Source organism: Peromyscus leucopus, chromosome 5 (genome assembly GCF_004664715.2).
Source record: "Peromyscus leucopus breed LL Stock chromosome 5, UCI_PerLeu_2.1, whole genome shotgun sequence".
Taxonomy (NCBI): domain Eukaryota; kingdom Metazoa; phylum Chordata; class Mammalia; order Rodentia; family Cricetidae; genus Peromyscus; species Peromyscus leucopus.
In genome coordinates, this window is record NC_051067.1 from 77,311,963 (window position 1) to 77,322,354 (window position 10,392).

The window sequence follows — 10,392 nt, forward strand, 5'->3', positions numbered from 1 at the left end:
ACAGTTAGCAATCAAGACAATCTAAACAGACCACTGTTTAGATCATGACTGTCTCATCCCTGAGATAGGATGCCAGATGTTGTACAGTGGCCTTAACTATAAAACTAGGAATGACAATTGTGTTTGACTCATAAGAACATCACATGGATGAAACAAGGTTCTGCATGCACAGCACTGAGCACAATTCTCCAGATTGACGCTGGAGAATCTGCAGATTAGTAAAGACAATTAGGAAATTGTAGACGTTGTGCAGGTATCAAAACAACATTACAGAGAGTGGAGAATGACAGATATAATGTTTCTACTGAAAAGCTAAGTGGTAAAATAGTCTGTCTTATATGGTCTCAGTAGCTTAGAAACATACAAACAGAAAAACTGGACATGACAGTGTAACTGGGGTCCTAATTTGTGATCTCAAATTATTTTTTTTTTGTCTTTGCAAAGTGGTTTTACATTCCATGCTCGACTTCAGCTTCTGTTCTTATGCACTGTTCTATATTGCTGCATTTTGCATGTGTTTAATTTTTTATGATCTGGGCGATCTCAAAGAGAACATGGAAGTGGGTTTCCTGGAGGCAAAAAGCTGTTTGGGGTTGTATGTGATATAAAATGATGCCTCTTTGTAGAGTGAATATAGCCTTCTGTGTTGTTCTGGGTTAATTATTCTTGGAAAGACTGGCACTGTCCCCGCTTTCTCCCTCTCACCAGGATGGAGCCAGTGGGCCAACTCCAGGTGCTGACACCAACAGCATTTGCTGTCTTACCTGTCTGTATATGTTGGGGATTACAGAACAGTCCTGGATCGGAGAAGGGACACAGCCACTGCAGTGACAAGCAGTAGAAAAACCAAGTGTTCCAGCCTGAAGAAATGGGCTCGTTTTATTTTTCCTTCCTGGAATCTGACTCACTCTCTTTGCCTACCCCTCATCTTAGCTGGAGGTACTTTCTCCCCATCTGTGGTGGCTATTCTTGGTTGTCAATTTGACTACATCTAGAACTAAAACTCAAAGTGGAGGGCACACCTGTGAGGGTTTTTTTTGCTTAATTTGAAGTAGGACGGTCCACTTCTAATCAATCAGATCTTTGAGTTAGGAAGATACAAGCCTTTTATCTGGACCTTGAGGTTGGAAGACACACCTTTAATCTGGGCCACAGCTTCTCTTGGAATCCTATATAAGGACATGGAAAAAGGAAGTTTTTGATTTTTGCTGCTTGCTCTTGCCTTGCTAGCAAGTCCACCCCTACACTGGCATTAGATCAGGATTCTAACACATACTGAAAAAATCAGCTGAGACATCCAGCCTTGGGAATTGAGCAACTGTGGGATTTGTGGACTCTCCATTTACAGCCAGCCATTTTTGGATTAGCTGGACCACAGCCTGTAAGTCATTGCAATAAATCTCCTATATCTCTATTTATCTCTATCTCTATATCATCTATCTAAATCTATTCATTCTAATAGATATAGATATATCACCTTTCCCTCTTATTCTCTCCAAAGCAAAACACTGTTTTAGAAGATTAAAGAACTTTTAAATAGGATTCCTATCGTGACATAGAAATTAGAAGATTGTTGAAAACAACATTTCCAACCAGTGGTGACACACTCTCTTTCTGCAGAGTGATAAAGCTGAGCATTTCAAACCCCTAGTGACGTTTATATCTTTCCATTCACTGGTTCCTTTTCTGGGAACTTATCCTGAGGAAATAATCCAGCATGTTGACAAAGATCTCCCTTGAACTATTTTATTTCCATCTTAGGAGGAAAATCTACAGGAAGGTGAACAATGATGTGCCTCACAGCACATTTATACACATGGGGTGTGCAATCCTGAAGATACTTAGAAAGTTTTGGCAAAGAAATTCTTGTGTCATAATTAGTTTTTTTAAATCAAGATTTTTATTAAAAATATAGTCAATTGTTATTTGTTATAACATAAACTTACAATGTAAAAATGGAAAGAAATGGGTGTCGGGAGATGGCTTATTGGTAAAATGTTTGCCCTGCAAGGACGGGGAACTAAGTTTGATATCCAGATCTCTTCTAGAAAGCCAAGCATGGCATCATGAACTCATGATCTCAGTGTTAGGTAGAGACAGGTGGAACTCAGGGGCTCAGTGGACAGCCACTCTAGCCAGAACCAGTAAGTTCCAGGTTCAGTGAGAGACTCTACTTCAAAAAAACATGGTAGAAGGGTGATGGGGAGTAATTCCCAATATCAAACTCTGACCTTTATGCTGTTGCCAGCACACATGTGCACACATGCAACACACACACACACACACACACACACACACACGCAACACATACACACACACACACCAGAGAGAGAGAGAGAGAGAGAGAGAGAGAGAGAGAGAGAGAGAGAATAAAATAAAATGGATCACATCAACAAGAAGATTATAATTTATTTTAAAGTTAATGTCTAGATATAAGAAATGTGTGAAGCTGTCCAGGGATGGGTCCATAGGTCATTGTTCTTGATTTCTATTGTAACTTAGAGAGAAACACGATATCCAGAGCTCTTGATGTCCTGTAGATGAAGGAGGACGATGTCCTCAGATTCTTTGCCACAGGAACCCACTTAGGCAGCACCCAAACCTTGACTTTTGGATGAAGCAGCGCATCTACAAAAAGAAAACGATGGTATCTACATCGTGGATCTGAAGCAGACCTGGGAGAAGCTGGCTTGCAGCTCGGGCTACTGTCCCTGTTGAGAACCCTGCTGATGTCAGCCTCATCTCCTCCAGGAGCACTGAGCAGCGAGCTGTGCTGAAGTTTGGGGCCGCCACTGGAGCCACTCCGATTGCTGCTGCTTCACCCCTGGGACCTTCACTAACCAGATCCAAGCAGCCTTTAGGGAGCCACGACTTCTAGCGGTGACTGACCACTGACCTAGGGCTGACCACCAGCCCCTCCCAGAGGCATCTTATGTCAACTGCCTGCCATTGCTCTGTGTACCACAGACTCTACCCTGTACCATGTGGACATTGCCATCCCAACAACAAGGGAGCTCACTCAGTGTGTCTGATGTGGTGGATGCTGGCCCAAGAAGCACTCCACATGCATGGCACTATCTCCCGTGAGCACCCAGGGGAGGTTATGCCTGATCTTTACAGAGACCCAGAGGAGACTGAGAAGGGGCAGCAGGCTGCCGCTGAGAAGGCTGTGACCGACCAAGGAGGAATTTCAGGGCAAATGGACTGTGCCAGCTCTTGAGATCACTGCTGCTCAGCCAGAGGGGCAGACTGGTCTGCGGGTGTGGCGGTGCCCTCTGTCTTCATCCAGCAGTTCTCTACTGAAGACTGGAGTCTCCAGCCAGCCACTGAGGACTGGACAGCAGCTCCCACGGTGCAGGCCACCACGTGGGTTGGAGCCACCACTGAGTGGTCCTGCCCTGCTCTGCAGATGCCTGAGCAAAGGCTGCGGGGGGGGGGGGGGGGGGAGCGGGGTCGAAGGAAAAGTTCCTAAAAACTGAAAAAAGTGTGACTCCATTAAATGGCTGCAGCAAGGCTGCCACCTTTTGACCACTGCATGTGGGTCCACTACCTTCTCCTCTGAGGTAATACCTGACTTTGGTTGGGGTGTACTGAACTTTTAAAACAATCTAATTCACTATTCTTCATGGTCTTTTCTGTATTTCTATAATAGCATATGGATGGGTATTTTATGCAGCCAGAAGCATTTTGAAATAGAGATACCATCTTACGCCCATCAGAGTAGAATCTCTATAACAATTCATGCAGTAACACTGTTTGCTGGGATGTGGGAAAGGAGTGGAGACTGTTGCCGTATTTCTAGCACAAGTGTTAATTGACAATTACTTTAGAAACTGGCTTTGTAAAGCTGAGGATGCCTCTTTTTAACTCAGTGGTGACAATCCTAGGTACATGCCCTGGAGGAGCTCTCATAAACAGACAGAAGCAGGACATGAGTTACAGCCTGTGACGGTAAACTCAGGAACAAAGTAAATATTCATCTGTGGAGAAATGGATGTGGTACATGTCTGAAATCCCAGCTACTTGCAAGGAAGAAGCAGAAGGAACATGGATTTGAGGCCTGCCTGGGCTTCAGGGTGAATCCGTCTCAAAAAGAAAAAAGAAAAATATTCAAACCACTTGCAATTTCAATAAAGATGGAGAATCCTACTTCATTATGTTTCCTACTGAATGTAACTGAATAGCACGTGGAGTGATCGTCTGAGGAGTAGAAGGCCAATGATATCAGGCTAGGGAAGAATCTGGCTTGAAGCAGGGGCGGACAGTGGTGAGTTCCTTGTCTCCCCCTGTGTCCTGTGGCATGTTCTCAGAGGAGCTGGGTCCTGGAGGAGCCCCTGAATGTAGGAGGAATGAGCTCCACGGGCAGGTCCCTGGAGGACCAGGAATATAAAAGGAATGAGCTCCACGGGCAGGTCTTCCTTCTGGTCCGAGGAGCTGGAAGAGGAGCACCTGTCAGAGAGAGTTGGGGAGCTTCACACATCTGTTCTTTTCTCCCCAGTCCCACGTGGGCAATCAATAGCAGTGGTGACAACACCAGCCAGCGAGGCATCCCAGACTCTGCGGACGCAGGTCCTCCATGTCACTGTTAGTGGCTGTCCTAAGAGTAGAGCCTTATCACAGGGTCAGCCAGGCAGACCAAATAGTAATAAACAACACAGGAAAACAAAGCCACGCCTGTGCTATTGGCCGAGCATTTGTAATTAATGTAAGCCTCTGTGCTTTGGGTAATTTGGTAATTTGGGAAACAGCTGCCAGGTATTTGGGAACAGGTGGACAGGACAGGAAATATCCATTTACAAACAATGATTCTGAGAACTGAGTTCAAGGATAGACCATCGCTTGGGTCCTTGGCTGATCTAGGATGGCAGATATCCAGAATATATCTGAATGATACTGCAAAAGCCTTAGAGGGAACTTAAGAGATTAGTGTGTGATTCATACTGGGCCATCCTCTGGCATTTGAGGACAGAGTGATTTCTGGTCAGCTTTAGTTATTCCCTCCCGTCTAAGCATCCACCCACCGTTCAGAAGCATTCTTTGTTTTCATACCCCATGTCTGTTCCTTCCTCAGCACCAGGGCCGGGGTGAGATCAGCCCAGAGAGGAAAGAAAACAGCAGCCTGATACTTCTGCAAGGTTTTCTTAAACTACATCACGTGTGTAGCTCTAACACCTTTTGATGGTTCATAGTTATATCATAAAAATCCCTATCACTTTATACGGGCTGCAGTGAAGACTTAAAATGGTGAAGTTCCTGTCCTGATATTTGCCTTCCATGACTTGATAATTATTGAAGTGGAGTGAATTATTATCTGTGTATTATAAAGAAAGAACATGTATCCCCTTACATATCTAAAAATTAAGAGATATATTTCAATGTTACACATAAACTAAGATGTCTGTTCAGTTGTCAACCTGACATACATGGTAAGACAGAATCTCAAGGAACTACCTCCATCTGACTGATAAGTGGGACATTTTCTTAGTTGCTCATTGATGGAGAAGGGCTCAGTCCACTGTGATGGTACTGGATCTGTGCAGATGGATCTGCACTGTAGAAAAAAAGTGGGTTGAGCTCTTGTGAGTGCCACCTTTCCTGAACGAGCTAACCCTCCTCCCTGTAGTGGGTAGCCATTCCAGCTTGGATCTGGAAGTTCCAACCCCCATTGAGACTCTGGCAACTGTCACACCTACGAGGCGGGGCCAAGGGAAGCGTCTGGAGACCCGAGAGCTGGATGGGCCAGCGCTGGCTCGGTGCGCTCTCTCTGTGCTGGGACGCTGAACGGTGAAGGTGGACTGCGCAGAGCTCCGGAGAACACCGCTGGACTGCGATACACCTTCCCCAGACCCTGCGACCTACCTTTCACTTAATTTGTGAGTTACGCCATTAAATAAATATCCTTTTAACTACGTGGAGTGGCCAAAATAATTTCTCCAATACCTCCCCATAAAAGCTTCTCTTTACAGCAAATGGTGTCCATCACAGAAAACCACAACTGGACACAATGCAGAGACCAACAGGTCATGGGCAGCCCAGCCCCAGTGGACACTTCGACATCACGGCTCCTGCATCTATGGCTCAGAGAACACTGCCAAGAGAAGATCATGGAAAAGGGGCAAACAGATGATAAGAGCCAGAATGCCAGGAAGTCAGCTATGAACGTCTGTAGAAATAGCTACAGAACCAAGACCAGAGCAGTGGCACTATCAGTGAACATGTTAATGTGCAAGGGGAAACTGTAATGGGGGCCCTTTGACAAAGAACTCTAGTTAACTAATGACTGCTGGGAAAAGGAGAATTAGCTCCTACTGGGGATGAGTCCATTTATTGGTTGTCAGATGCAGAGTGGTCATCCTTGAAACCATTTATACATAAACAACAAAAATGGACCCAGCAGGTTGTATGTATATGTATTTGTGAATATACATATGAACACACATATGTGCAACAATTGTAATCAAAGAAAAAGACAGTAGAAGGATTTGATATTGTAGCTGTGGGAGGGGTTTGAGTAAGTGTAGCTGGGAGGGACTGGAGGGAAGAAAGACAGGGAAAATGTAATATAATTATATTTCAACTAAACCCATTAAAATAAAATAAAGCTTCTTTAAAAGTCACTACAGGCACATGCAGTTTTAATTTAAGGCTTTTACCCAATTTTATTAAGTGTTATTAGGGAAAATAGGATAAAATTAAAGGATTTGTTAAAAAAAAGTAAAACAAAGAAAGAAAGCTGAGTAAGCCATGGGGACCAAGTAGTAAGCAACATTTCTCCATGGTCTCTGCTTCAGTTCTTTGTTGAGGGGTGTTTGATCACACTGTGTGAAGATGTTCTTTGTCCTTCCTGCCTGCCTAAGGCACCTTATGACTGGTTTAATTAAGAGCTGAATTGTAGTCATCTTTTTTTTTTTTTTTTTTTTTTAACTCTTTGGGGAGCCTGCCACCCAGCTCCCAGATAATCACAAGGAGACTTACTCTTTTTTCTATGAATGCCCAGCCTTAGCTTGGCTTATTTCTAGCCAGCTTTTCTTAGATTATCTCATCTACCTTTTGCCTCTGGGCTTTTATCTTTCTCTATCTCTGTATATCTTTTCTTCACTTCTTACTCCATGATTTGCTGTGTAGCTGGGTAGCCCCTGGTGTCCTCTATCCTTCTTTTCTGATGTTCTTGCTCCTCCCTCTTTTCTTTTTCTCCTTCTGTTTATTCTCTCTGCCTGGCAGGCCCGTCCATCCCTCTCCTGCCTTGCTATTGGCCATTCAGTTCTTTATTAGATTAATCAGGTTTTTTTGGGCAGGCAAAGTAACACAGCTTCACAGAGTTAAACAAATGCAACATAAAAGAATGCAACACATCTTTGCATCATTAAACAAACGTGCCACAGCATAAACAAATGCAACACATCTTCAACTAACATTCCACAACACTGAATGGCCAGTAGCTAGGTGGGAGAAGATAGGAAGGACTTCCAGGCAGAGATAGGAACTCCGGAAAGAATCTGAGGTGGGAGGCATTCACCAGTTAGATGAGGAGGAAGTCAAAGATACAGAACTGGGTACTGAGGAGAGGTAATGAGCCATGTGGCAGAATGTAATTAATATAAATGGATTCATTTAAGTTTTAAGAGCTAGTTGGGATCAAGCATACACTAAGACCAAGCTTTCATACTTAATAAGAAGTCTATGTGTCATTATTTTGGAGCTAGTGGTCCAAAGAAAGACCTGCTTCAGTTCCTGACTTCAGGTTCCTGCCTTGGTTCCCTCTGATGGTGGACAGTGACCTGGAAGTGTAAAACGAAATAAACTTTTTCCTTCTCAAGTTAACTTTTATCAGAGATTTATCACAGCAACAGATAGCACACTAGAATAATGTCTTAAACAAATATAGAAAAATTTGAACTGACTGAAAATTTAAATTTTACATTCAAAATTTGCTTGTGGAGTATAGTGAAAGCTATGTCTAGAGGGAAAATGGTAATTTCCAATGCTTATTAGCAGAAGGAGAATACATAAGCATTTCAAGAAGCCAGTGGCTGGGGACATAGCTCAGTGGTAAATTTCTTGCCTAACCAGTACAAACTTCAAAAATAGAATAATTAATAAAATAATTAATGAGACAATATTATTTTAAAGGATAATACTATTTGGTATGTCAATTGAGGTTGATTGAGAAAAATACAGAGTATGTCTAAATAGTTGTGTATAAAATGCCAGGTAGGAACAGAGGAGGCAATCTTTCCCAGGTTACAGAGAGGAAAGGGTGACCCCAGGGCCACCTATACCAGGCAAATGCTCTACCACTGAGTCTCGTCTATAGCTTTGGCATGAAATAGACAAATTCCTGGACAAATGCAACTTACTAAAGTGGACACCAGAAGAATTGGAATCTTACAATGTCCTTTTATGTGTACATGATAGATGTCAGGAAAAAAGGTTGACATTTTAAAAATTAAGTTGAGAGTCAGAACTGGAAGGGCAGCCAGTCAGTACATTGCTTTATAACTGGCCCGTAAGAAGATGCATGTCCAGATTCAAGTTTTAAGAAACCTCAAGCTCGCAGTACCATATCAAACAATGGAGGCAGCAGTTACCTTTAATCTATGCTGTGGGATGTTCTGTATGTTAAATATGTTGCTCTGATTGGTTAATAAATAAAACACTGGCCAGTAGCCAGATAGGAAGTATAGGCGGGACAAGCAGAGAGGAGAATGCTGGGAGGTGGAAGGCTGAGGCAGAGAGATACTGCCAGCTGCCATGAGAAGATGTTAAGATATCGGTAAGCCACGAGCCATGTGGTAACTTATAGATTAATAGAAATGGGTCAATTTAAGATATAAGAACAGCTAGCTAGAAGCCTGCCACGGCCATACAGTTTATAAGAAATATAAGTCTCTGTGTGTTTACTTGGTTGGGTCTGAGTGGCTGTGGGACTGGTGGGTGAGATTTGTCCTGACTGTGGGACAGGCAGGACCAGAAAAACTCTAGCTACAAATCAAAATGAAGTAAAGACCAAATTGAAGTTCTTTGCTCTGCTGCAGATTGCTGTGAAACTGGACAAAGTGATGTTGAACTTGAAGAGATTAGAAGGTTAACAGTTGAGGAAGACCAGCTGGCCCACGGCCTCCTCCACTGCTGTTTCACTGACCTTCACCTCCTTGGCAGCCAAGGAGTTCTTACTGTCCTAATGCCAGCACGTTTTCTCTTTGAATTCAGGGAAAGACTGGTCTGTATTTGCCTTGGAACATCTCAGAAGTGAGACCAGCTCACTCCCTTCATTCTCTTCCCATATTCTAGGATGACATGTCTATAAATCATGGATACATACTTTGGCAGGGGATCTGCCATCAGTTTAAAAAGGGAATTCCTTGTAAGTCAAGCTGGCTTTAGGCTTTGTCACAACATGCTACCTGTTACCTTTAGACTAGTGAGTTTATGTTTATTCTTTTCTTACCACTGTGATAAAAATCCCTGACATTCTGAACAATGCAAGGAAGAAATTTGTTTCAGTCCAGTTTCAGGAATTCAGTCCATTGAGGCAGGAAAGCATGACAGATGGATCAACTCATAGTATGGTGGTCAGTAAGCAGAGGAAGAAACTGGAGGGCAGCCACAGCCTCTAAAGGCACAGGTCCAGTGACCTATTTTCTGCAGCTAGGACCCATCTCCAAGTTTCTACCACCTCCCACAACAGTGCCAACATGTTGGGAAACAAGCATTCACCATGGGAGCCTATTGTAGATTTTTTCAGTGCAAAACTATAACAAACTTTATTTAAGGGTTGATCAAAGCAAAATTTGGGTTTGGCTCTGTCTCTTTTCTGTTTGGAGTATCAGTCTCTTCCTGTTACTGTATCATGAATTTATGTGTCATTATGGCCTTGCCACAATCTTCAATTTCTCCACAAAGCTCTCCCAGGCCATCCCCACCTCCTGTAGGCATGTTCTTCATTCTCCACTGAGTGACACCCCCCCCACGCCCCCAGGCTCCAGCTTGGAGGTCTCCTATCACAGAGAGTAGGGCTTGAAGAATCAGGCATTATGGAATAGTGCACAGGGGAAAGTTAAAATCAAACCAGGGTGGACTCAGAGTCCTATCTCTGGTCCTTATAAGGTTCATCCTATTATACTTTAGGGATCTCATTTTCTCAATTACTAAAAGAAATAAAGAATACTAGATTATTTGATAGGTTTGTGTTGTAGAATATTATCTTAACTAGGCAAAGATGTGTTACATTTGTCTCTGCTGCCTTTGTGAAAGATGTAAAGATGTGTTGCTATTTCACTTTGCCTGTCTAAGGCACCTGATTGCTCTAATAAAAAGCTGAATGGCCAATAGCTAGGCAGGAGAGGGATAGGCAGGGCTGGCAGGCAGAGAGAATAGGAGGAGAAATCTAGG

General features: G+C 43.2%; 1 pseudogene; it reads left to right on the top strand.

The window, feature by feature from the left end:
- Positions 1 to 4,589, top strand: part of LOC114709957 — a 73,201-nt pseudogene extending 68,612 nt beyond the window's left edge.
- Positions 4,590 to 10,392: the final 5,803 nt, after the last annotated feature.